The following is an 11968-nucleotide window of genomic DNA, read 5'->3' on the forward strand; positions in this document are numbered from 1 at the left end:
TCATTTGGATGTTTTTGGCTGTCATTATGATTTAAAAAGAGAAAACATAGAAATTTGACAATAAATGGCTTCACCAACCACTAACCATGAGTGGAAAAATGTTTTGTATGTTATCATTAAAATATTCTATGAAAAAAGGCCAAGAAAGCAAAAAAATCTGCTGAGGTATGTAAACTTTTGAGCACAACTGTATTGTTAGAAGATTCCATGAAGCACCTGAGGGTTAAAGGTCCTCTTCAACCATCTTGATAAATTCCTTGAGGGGTATAGTTTAAAAAATTGGGTCAGTTGTGGGGGATCTCCAGTGTTTAGGCACCTCAGAGGCTCTCCAGTCATGGCATGGTGTTTGCTAACAGTTTCCGCCAATATTGCAGTCAAATGGTGCTCCTTCCCTTCAGAGCCCTCCCATGTGCCCAAACAGTTGATTTCCACCACATATGGGATATCAGTGTACTCTGGACAAATTGCACAATAAATTATATGGGGCATGTTCTACTGTTATCCCTGTGAAAAAAATCTGTTTGAAGTAACAATATTGTGTTAAAAATGTATTTTTTTTTATTTTCACGGCTCAATGTTCTAAAATTCTGTTAAACACGTGGGGTTCATGGTGCTCAACAAACATCTAGATAAATTCCTTGAGGGGTCTAGCTTCCAAAATGGGGTCTCTTCTGGGCGAGCACCACTATTTAGGTACATCAGGGGCTCTCAAAACACAACATGTGTTCTGCTAACGATTGCGGCTCTTTTACCATTCAAAAAATCAAATGCCGCTCCTTCCTTTCTGAGCCCTGCTGTGCACCCAAGCAGTTAATTTCCACCTGAGGGTTCAATGTGTTCACCAAACATCTAGAAACATTCCTTGAGGAGTCTAGTTTCTAAAATGGGGTCACATGTTGGAGAGTGCCACTGTTTAGGCACATCAGCATCCGCTAATTTTGCGGTGTAAAATACAAATGGCCCTCCTGCCCTTCTGAGCTCTTTAGTAGTTTTCTACCACATATTGGGTATCCACGTACTCAGGAGAAATTACACAACAATTTTATGTGCATTTTCTCTTCTTACCCTCGGGAAAATGCAAAATTTGGGGCTAAAGAAACATTTTAGTGGGAAAAAGTAAAATTTCCATTTCTTCCGTCCACTTTGCATTCATTTCTGTGATGCACCTGAAGGGTTAATAAACCTATTGAATATGGTTTTGAGCAGTTTGAGGGGTGCAGTTTTTAGAATGGTGTCACTTTTAGTTATTTTCTTGTCCCATAGACCCCTCAAAGTCACTTCAAATGTGATGTGATCCCTAAAAACATTGCTTTATAATATTTTGTTGAAAAAATAAGAAATTGTTGATAAACTTTGAACCCTTCTAACTTCCTAATAAAAAATAAATTATGTGTCAAAAATTGTGCTGATGTAAAGTAGCACCAACGATGAAATAGAAGTAGACTCCTGCGCTGTCGTAAGGAAGCAGTCAGCAGTGATGGTTAATTGTACATATGGGATTTATCTGAAGAAGTGATCTTTGAAACGCATAATAAAAATGACAAATTAAGCATCACTGCTGACTGTTTTGTTACGACAGCACGGAGGTCCACTTCTATTTTATCGTCGACGCTAACCTCCTCGTGGTGGCTGCTGCAGCCGTAACTTTTATGCCTTCTATAGCGGTTTTGACTCTTACAACTGTACCAGGTGATTCTATTAAAAGGAAAAGCACACCTAGGGTCTTATCATAAATCACACTGTGGGTAAAAAATCGTCAGATACTCAACCCTGTGCTTGTGTGAAACACAACCAACAGACAAGCATAAGACTGGCAGCTGCGGCCACTGACAAGCATCCAGTCCAAAGAAAAAACAGAGTGGTATTAAAGAGATCCGCGCTCGCCAGTAAGAAGGGCCAGACTCCGGTAAAAGAATATTATCTTTATTCTTCCATTCACCACACTACGCGTTTTGGGGATAGGCGCTTACCCCTTCATCAGGTGTTTAAATGACCAAGATATTATTCCTTTACCAGAGTTCGGACCTTCTTACTGGCAAGCGCAGATCTATTAATACCACTCTGTTTTTTCTTTGGACTGGAACTGTATCAGGTGAGCACATCTGATGTTCTCAATAACGTTTTATCAAAGTTTGTACCCTATTAGTGCCTTTTGTCTTTTCAGTTTCTTTATATTACTGATGTAAAGTAGACATTTGGGAAATGGTATGTATTAACTATTTTGTGTGACATGTCTCTGATTTAAGGGCATAAAAATTAAAAGCTTGAAAATAGTAACATTTTTGCAAAATTTCAGATATCTTTACAAAAAAAAGGAAAAAATATTGTCTTAAATTTACCACTTTTATGAAGCACAATATCTCACTATAATTCAGTCTCATTTTCACAGGGATCCGTTGAAGCGTTCCAGAGTTATAACCTCATACAATGACACTGGTCAGAATTGAAAAAAATGGCCTGGTCCGAAAAATGTAAACAGGCTGGGGGCTGAAGTGGTTAAACCATTTAATGCAGATTAAACAACTACATTAAAATTTTGAATTGAAGGATTGTTTCTGTTTGTAAATGACAGTATGAAGAGATGCGCCATTTGATTTTAAAGAAAAACCTCCATAATCCTGAAACTCAAAACACAAGTGTTTGCCTACAACAGTGTGTGCATTATTGCTCCATAACTTTAGTAACAGACACGTACACACAGTACGTGGTTAGTTGCGGATGCTTGCATTAGTAGTACCAAGTACAAGTCACAAGTTCTTTGCCTCTGGCAAGAGCAAGCAGGGAATAAACAGATTGCAAAATGAATACTGTCTCATCCCTCATCTCAATCACAGCAGAATGACAATCTCTGAGAGCAGCACCATCAGCGTTCTGCTCAGTTCACCTCTTCACAGCCATAACAGTTAATATACATAGTGAAGTTTCCAATCCATTAATGACTCCTATTTCTATACTGCCCTAAAGTCCCCTAAGGAACATACTAAACTATATAAACTTCCTCCAGTTGATATCTTGGAAGACAAAAACAGTCAGCCTTTGTTCTCAGAAGACATGTTGCCGAGGAAATGGTGACAATTGATGCAAGCCAAAGTGATAAGAACACTGTCAGGGGTAGTAGTACTTTGAGCCAGGGAAAATGTACCGCCCCCCGCGTCAGCAGCCGGGCCGCTCAGATCCGGAGCCGCTGTGGCTCGAGGAGTCTCTGGACCCAGGGGGTCCGCGTGGACACTCGAATTAAAAGAAGAGAGGGGGGGTATGTACAGGGGATTAAAAAGTTCGTGACGCCACCCACGGTGTGTGGTAATGTAGGAGACCACCGCTGCTGTTGGAGGAGCCCGGTGGCGATGGGGGTAGCAGCAGGATGTTTAACCCCTCCGTGTGTAGGGGGTTTGTGCCCCGGGGCCCGTTGGGGAGTTGGAGATTGGGGTGCCATTGGGTAGAGGAAAAGGGCTTTTCAGCGTACTCACTCAGTCCAGGAATAATGACACTGACCGCTTGTAAACCAGAGTTCTGAGCACCACTGCAGCCTAGAGGGAGCACGCTGGGATCCGTGCCCTTGGTGTTGCTGTTAGCCTGTGGCCTTTTTCGTGGCACCTTCTCACTAGTTGGACCCTCAAGCTTGAAACTTTTCAGGTCCCGCTCACCCGTATAGCTAACAGAGTGAACTTGCTCTCAGGGTTCACGCGTAGGATTTCTTTGGACTGTATTTGGGAAAGTCCTATCCCATCGGTGCGCTAGTACTCCGATTTTGGAGTGGGTTGGGGATGAACCTTGAAGTCTTCACCCCCGTCGGGTAAATTACCAGGACACATGAAGCTACTTCCCGGCCTAGGGTCCACGTACCCCGTCGTGCCCTGGCCCCTGCCCGGTGATAGCTCAAGGCCGCCAGCTTGACACGATCCCCTGCGACCGGGGTTCCAGCTTCTACCAGGCCCAGACCAACATCAGCCACCTAGTAACCTCCAGGAGCCCTGCTCCAGACCGGTGACCTCTCCCTCACAGAGAGTCACTTTCACCTCCTCCTCTTTTCACTCCTGTTTCACTTCTCTTGTCACTTTCTCACTTTCCCCTACCAACCCCCAGATGGACGGCCCTATTCCCTTCAGGCCCCCCAATGGTATGTCTGGTGGGTTAGGTGTAAAGTTTTCCTAGGATTTTGACTGGCTAAGCTGTTAGCAACACCAAAGGACCAGGATCCGTAACCAAGGAGGAGTGGATACTGTGCAGAAGGGCAGATTGCACAATACCCTGTGACGACCTGATAGGCCAGGGCGTCACACAAACTTTAGTGTTCAAATCAGGTGAGTTGGAGAAAGGAGGTGGGGCGTGGGAAAGGAGCTATGTTAATTTTACACACAGAGGCACTTGTCAGTCACACCATTTATGATGATGAAAATGAGGATCATGACAATTCTGTTTTGGACAAAACTTGGGAACCAAACAGGGGTAACAAGGAGATGAGGTCTTCAGAGGAGGAGGTTGCTGGCATTAGAGATATACAGTGGAAGCGACATGCATCAAAACATTGTTTGGGGCCAAATCAGCTTTTGGTGAAGGAGGTTTTGTTGAGGTTGTGGCTTACATGTGGGCTTCTTGTGTCTGGGAAATCTTGCCACTTTGCCAGAGTACCAATCTATTTCATATGTGCATCATTTGTGTTACAGGGGGGACCGGCGGATTAGGACAAGGGGGTATATATCCCAATCGCCAGTCGGGGCCCACCATGCTCCAGATGGTAATGGAGCTGCTGGCACCCTGTGGGTTAGGCGGAGACTATAGAGCTGGATGGCTCTGAGATAACCCAGGGAACCGGTCACGTGTGTAGTGACACGTCAGACCGGACGACAACCCAGTTAGCGTTTCAATGGAATTGGCGCAACCCCGACCACGTGTGCAGGGAACAACGTCAGGCCGAATGGTGACCAGGTAGCGTTGACCGAGAAGACCGCTGCGACAGCGCCCTGTCGGCCACGTGTGTCAGACATGACAGGCCGAGCGGTCCTTCGATTAGCGTTTCTGGTCACTACTCGAATGGCCACGTATGTAGAGGACACGTAAGGCCAAGGGATCACACCAGTAGCATTGACCGGGAAGCCAAGGAGGATAATAGGTTCACACACCCAATCCTGGAACACCCTGTTAACTCCACAAGGGTCCTGAGGTATGCTGTCCGTGCGACTAGCCAGGTCGTCACAGGTACTACAACACACACCCCCACCCTGAGACAGGCACATCAGCCAGACACAAAATCCTTGTTGCCTCCCTCCAGGGGCTGATGTCCACACCAGGCGGGGTGGAGCCAGGCGGTTGGCCCCACCCACCAAGGAGTTCACAGTCCTGGAGGCGGGAGAAGGAAGTCAGTTGAGTGTAGAGAGATCAGTTAGGGAAGTGCAAGTGAATTGAGTGAAGTAGTAGTGGAGGAGTAAACTGACGGTGTCCGGGTGTGTGGCCCGGACACTAAGAGCAAGGTTGGCAGATGGTGGTGGCCGTCTGCAGGAGAGGCAGATCAACGCAGAACCGTAGGACCGGGGATGAGCGGTGGCCTGCCGGTGCCGAACCGGGGAGCGAAGTGAGGCCAGCACACTCAGGCAGGGCCTACGGACCCCGACCAGGCTCGGAGTCGCCATTAGAGGTCAAATCCGTCGGTGACCGGAACCCAAGGGGTTTCCTAACAGCCAAGACCCGATTGAAGGCAACCGTCTAACCAACAGAAGGAAATACAGCTACCACCACAGCTAGAGTTCCAAGGGCCAGAGCCTGCGGGCAAAAGGGCTCCTCCGGCACATATACACGCTGGGGAGCGGGTTACCGGTGGGAATCCATCGGGACCGAACATACACCAAGGTGCAGGGAAAGGCAGCCACCACCAACCATCCGGGAGAAGTTACAGCAGCCGGTCGCGGGACCCGTCCATCCAGCCGTTTGGTTTACCAGAGACTTTGTGTACATTTGTGGCTGAGTTAGTACAACCGTGCCGTCCGGCACCGCACTGCGCAGCCCAGGCGACCCTGCACCTTGCCAACCCTGCCTCCCCATCACCTCACCGGGCCCCGGGACCACCAACCCCTACCCACAGAGGAGGGAAACAACATCCCAGCTGCTCCCTGCCATCGCTCCCGGGATCCCCGTCACCAGCAGCAGTGGTGTCCAACCTCACCACAACCCGTGGGTGGCGTCACGGACCAAATCTCCATACCAAACTACCCCCCTTTCACTCACAGGTGAGTAGCGCCGCTCGAGTCCCCGGATCCGGCCCACCGCTCGAGCCACCGAGCAGCCATCGCAGCAGCGCCGGACCCGAGCGTTAGCGAGCGCAGCGCAACGGCATCCTTCCCCGCCCGTGACAGCAGCCACGCCCCAAACACTTCACCAGTCATCGTCTGACGACCAATGGTGAGGTGCCAGATCATACGGGCGGGTCTCTGCGAGCCAGTCCAGAGTGGCCACGTCATCAGGACACCTGACATCCTCTGCTCTATCAGGGCCTGCCACCTCACGGACATGCTCAGTGAGGTCCTTACCGGACCTAGCCTCTGATGCACTAAGTGCCTGAGCATGCTCAGTAACCTGAACAACAGACTCAGAAATCAGACTATCTGCCTGAGCATGCTCAGTAGGCACATCCCAGAACTTAGACACAGTACGAAGTCCAAGTAACTGAGCAAAGAGGCTGTTAGGATTAATTGTGGGAGCATGCTCAGTAGCCTGAACTGAGGACTTAGTCTCAGAAATGACACAATCAGGCTGAGCATGCTCACTAGGCAAAACACTGGGCTTAGACTCTGGCTGGGTTAAATTGGCGCGCGCATGCGCACTAGCCGCCTCTCCACACTTAGACGTGGTGGAAGGAGCAGCCAACTGGACGACCCGAGGCACGGCCAAGAACAGCAGCCGGCGCCTGGGCGCAACAGGAACCACAGCAGGCTGCTTGCGGCTATGGCGGTGCCGGTTCGTAACAATTTGTTTGTTTAAAAAACCAAAATTGTGTTTTATTTAAAAAAAAACCTTTTTAGCAATTTTTCACTCTTATTTCCATTGGTCTATTATAAATAGGAGGGGTTTGAGTTTATGAAAACTGTATCCTAAGGAAATAAGTAAGTATAAGTGTAGCACCCCTGAAGCCATCAGGGAGCTACAAGGTACTGCATCCCCACCAGGATGCAGGGCCTACCCCCTAGATACCCGGAAAACCAGTGCCGGTAACACACAAACACTCCACATAATCCCTGTTTTTCCCCAATTATCCCCCATAGAATGGTATCAGGCTAGGGTTGGACCATTGGATGGCCGCCTAGAGGTGGAGCCACTCCAGTCCACTAGACAACTAGGTGGGAGGGGCAGACAGTGGAGAGTCTGACAGTAGAGAAGAGACACAGTAATGGTGGAAGTGGAGGAGAGTGTGTCGGAGACAATGAAAGTGAGCAGACGGACTGACAGGATTAAACAGTGACCTGAGGGCCCAGACTGTAAGTTGCCGGTGGAGTATGGTGGAGTGTTCCCGGAACTACGCACCAACGGGGTAAAGAATCCTAGATCAGGCAAAAGCTCCAGGCAGACCTGATAAAATCTGCACAGTGAGGGACCATCAAGGACCTCACTGACCTTGAAGTTCGGGACTCAGTAGCAAAGGGAGAACCAGGGACAGGACCAGAGACTCCAACCCCATAGGGTTCACGCTACTTTCATACGGACTGCTGAAGAAGACAACCAGGAGGGGACCCCCAGCCGCTCTACGCCACGGGGACCCACCACCCAAAGACAGGAGCAGGGGAAAGAAGCCACCAGTTCACTAAACCGGCACTGGGCCTAAGTGGACCTGCGGTTAAGACCAGCCAGCCTTGGGTGACCAGTTACTAGCTTGCAGTGAGTAAAAAGAACCAGTTACACCAATCTCCCATTGTGGCCTACCTTCTTTCAACACCCAACTGCAACACCTATCCTCTGGGGCCTGGCCCTGCTTGCAGAGGGCCTAACATCCAGGATGCCCCTAACACCAGCCCCAGTAGTGAATATTGTGCAGCGGCAGCTCCATGCACATAGCCGCAACACCGCAAGTGGTGTCACGTATAAACTTTATTCAACAATCCGCTGTAAATATCCCTTTTTCAAAAAGTCCCCAGGACATGGAACCATGCAACGACCACCACAGTGACATTGCCCAGTTACCCCCCGCCCGGGACCGAGTACCCCATAACCCTGGCTTACACAGCTTTTTCCTAGCTTCACAAACAGGATTGAACTGGAGCCGGTCAAACCGGGTGACGTGTGCCTTAAAGAATATGTTTTATGGACTGTGTTTTTTTTCTTGAAAAACCGCCGCCATTTTGGTGCAAAAAGTAACTGCGCCACAGCAGAGATAAAGACGTGAAAACAAAACCCTGCCCCATGGGAGTGTCCAGTATGTGAAACGAAACTGAAAGCAGGGAGCCCGGAGGCCCTTTCCACAGAATGCCTCCAGGACTGTATCAAGCAGCACTAGGTCTGCCCCAGGGGATTGTGACAGTGCACCAGGTCACCCAGGGACCTGGACCACGGAGAGGCTAGAGGCAGAGGTCTAATGGCTGTGCTGGACCCTGCATGCAGAACACCTGCAGGGTGTCGAGGAGTGGAAGGTGGAGATGATAGAAGTGGTGGCAGCCATGCGGGCCCAGGAGAGAGAAGCGTTGCTTGACTAGGCTGCACTGATCCAGATACCAGGATCCATCCTCGACCAGGCCGCATCACCGCCAGAGCCAGCAAGACCTGATGCGGTCGCATAAGCTTCTCCGCTGGAGAAGGATCAAGCTGCACCATCTGACCCAGTGACGACAGCCCAGGCTACAGCATCATCAGAAGCTGTGGAGGAGGCCACCGCCAGTGCTGACCACCATCCCCAGGTACTGTGCCCAGTTACTGTCTGGGAGCTGGCAGCGAGCTACCCTGAACCAGGTAGCGGGAAGTCTGCAACTGTCACCTGGGAACAGGCCCATGTTTAGGAGGACACCCACGAAGAGTGCTAAGCCATCATCACCCAACTGGCCTGGGAGCAAGAGCAGTGGGAAGCCAGGCAGGTGCAGACAGAGGCCAGGGACCTCCAGGAGAAGCAGCGCCTGCGGCTTGCCAGCTACCGGGCCAGGGGCCTGCTATACCAGGGAGTTGTGTAGCACTTCAGCATCAAAAGGGGATGGGGTTTCATTGCAGAGCCCGGCTTGAAGGAGGGAGTCTTCATCTCCTGCCGGGATGTGAGACCCCATCTCCCCAGAGGACACCCCGACTGGGATGTGCATGTGGGTGACAAAGTTGCCTACACCCAGCACTATGGAGAGAAGGGCTGTTATGCCCAAATGTGGAGGTCCTTGCAGAAAAGCCATATCCCGCTCCCACTTCAGCACCAGTCCCCCAGCTGCCACCAGGAGGCAGTGCAGGTGCACGGGACAAGTGTTCCTAGACTGTAAATTCTGATTCCAGGAGGCCAAGTGAACCAGATGGCCCCTTACCAACACCCTGGTAGCTATGATCTGTTGTGCTACCAGTTTGTTTGTTTATTGTTGACTGATCTAGTTAAATGTGTGCTGAAAATGTTGACTGTTGCATTTACCAGTTTAATTTGATAAAAATGGACAATAGAAGAAAAAGTTTCCAACGTTGCATTTACCAGTTTGATTTGATAAAAATAGACCCAGGCTGCAAGACTGGCTGCAGCCAAAAACTCTTACCTGTAAAATAGTTGCACCAGTTGTGCATCACTAGAGTACAACCTAACCAGTGGACCCTGTTAAACACCGCCACCAGCAAGACAAATCAATCACTGATCTCAGGGAGACCATCCAGAGAAAACACTGCCGGCAACCAGCAAAGGAGATCAACACAGTGAAATTCTAGGTGCATTACCCCCTGGGAAGTATGCAAATCAAAAAAAGTCCGTGGAGCCTCTGTTAGGAGTCTCGACACGGAAAATAGCCAGAAATCCCTCTGGGAAGGACCTAGCCAAGGAGTGGCTCTTTTTAGGAGACCACCATAACCACCATTTTAAGTGTCCCTTTTAGTCAATATCCAGCTCTTGACGAGTTTAAAGATATGACAAGGGAAATACCAAGCCACTAACGATTAATCTTGCTCTCTGTCAAGGGGGGTGCTCAGAGAAAAAAATACAATACTATAAGGCGTAATTGGCACACCAAAACAAAGTAAATAAACAGATAAGGCGCTGAAAAAGATTTTTTATTCATACAAAAAACTCAGAAATAGACCTCCATAAATGCTTTTGGCATGCATAGCTTTTTTCAAAAATAGGTCTAAATACAAACAATAAAATAAATAGTCAATGGATATACAATCACATGAAAAACAAAATTATGATTAATCAATAAAAGAAAATATATACAATGAGAATAAATGTATCATATAGGCCTGTGAGTAATAATATTACACTAAAACAAAACACACACACACACATATATATATACGTATATATTGAAAGGCAATGCCAATGTACCTTAGTTACTGAGTCATAGAATGTTGGCACCAAAATGTAGCTTTGTAATAGCCGGAATTAAGCTGTAAGAGAAGAAGAAAAAACATTAGTGAAAACCTTAGAGAAAAGGAAGAATGGAAGAGGAAGAAAAAAAGGGGGAAAAGTGATAAAATAAAATACAGAAAAAATGAAAAGTGGAAAAAAAAAGAAAAATTAAAAGAAGGAAAAATAAAAATAAAAAATTAGAAAAAGGCAATGAAACAATGTAGAAATTTATCTACAGACAAAAAAGGAGAATACCATAGGGAATATAGGTGTACCAAGTAAATTGCTATAAGTAAATCAAGTATAAAACATTACTTGAGGTAAAATCCAACTATCATATAGGGGTGAATGGGTACCTGGTAAGGCTGAAAATCAGCGTGCACCTCTTAAGGGGAGACACCTATATGAGTGGGTTAAACAATTAGAGCCATGTGCAATGAGACAAAAGAAAGAGACAGTAGACACAAATGTATAAAAAATTTACCTTAACCGGTGTGTAGGATATGGAAAACAGGACCGTGCATCATTGCAATGTGCTCAGAACGCCATAATGAGACCTTTATATACCAAAAGAGTATGGTCACATGACCTACTAGAAGTGACGTCAGCCGTCACGTGAGACTATACTTACGCCAGATGTGTGGAGGATGGAAATATTCGGAAAGAGCCGAGAGAATGGGTCAGATGGTTATAGAGTGATGTGAATATCACATGCCCAGTATCATGTGACAGGCCAAAAGGCCGACCGAGTCCGGAGGAAAACGAATACATGGCACATGCTCAAAATCATAACATAGCTGCAGTTACAGAAATAGAGCACTAGACCGGTACACTTAAAACATACTCATATAATATGGGCAAGCAGAAAAATAGAATGTATAATATCATTAAGAAGTATAATTACTAATAATACGTGAGAGACAGAACAAATGGATAAGAAGTTAATGTAGAAAACAACAAAAATGAAAAAATTGTAAGAAATAAAAAAATTATAGGAAATAAAAAATAAATACAATATAAATTCAAGAATAATAAAGTAATAAAATAATGAAAAGATAAAAAGAAAAACTAATAAAAGAAAATAAAAAAAATTAAGATAAAAAATAATAATAAAATTAAAAAAGAGGGAAAAAAGGGGGGAAAAAAAGGGAAAAAGAAATAAAGATAAAAGAAAAAACAAACTAAAAGAGAAAAAGGGGGAATATGCTTACCCCATGACTCATGTAACCTAAACAAAAAGAGACAAACCAGACACTGTAAGCATATAATAGTGGATGAGGCATCAGAAATATACCAGAAATGTAATTCATAATATATCCTCCTGAATGCAACCACCTCTTTTGACCTGACAATTCATCTGTTTCATCCACAGGTATGTCATATTGCTACAACAACTGCCCTCCCCACTGAAGTATATTCTCTCCTGTATCTACAGTTAGGTCCAGAAATATTTGGACAGTGACACAATTT

The 11968-nt window shown here is 46.7% G+C and overlaps 1 long non-coding RNA gene across 1 annotated transcript in view; it reads right to left on the reverse strand.

Annotated features, from left to right (window-relative positions):
- LOC142250630 (uncharacterized) overlaps nt 1-11022 on the reverse strand; it is a 61608-nt gene extending 50586 nt beyond the window's left edge. The window contains exons 1-2 of the long non-coding RNA XR_012725241.1: nt 10983-11022; nt 10475-10536 (exon numbers count right to left, since the gene is read on the reverse strand). This is a non-coding gene — a long non-coding RNA (uncharacterized LOC142250630). The remainder of the gene's footprint in view (nt 1-10474; nt 10537-10982) is intronic.
- Between the last annotated feature and the right edge of the window lie 946 nt (nt 11023-11968).

This window comes from Anomaloglossus baeobatrachus, chromosome 9 (assembly GCF_048569485.1).
Source record: "Anomaloglossus baeobatrachus isolate aAnoBae1 chromosome 9, aAnoBae1.hap1, whole genome shotgun sequence".
Taxonomy (NCBI): domain Eukaryota; kingdom Metazoa; phylum Chordata; class Amphibia; order Anura; family Aromobatidae; genus Anomaloglossus; species Anomaloglossus baeobatrachus.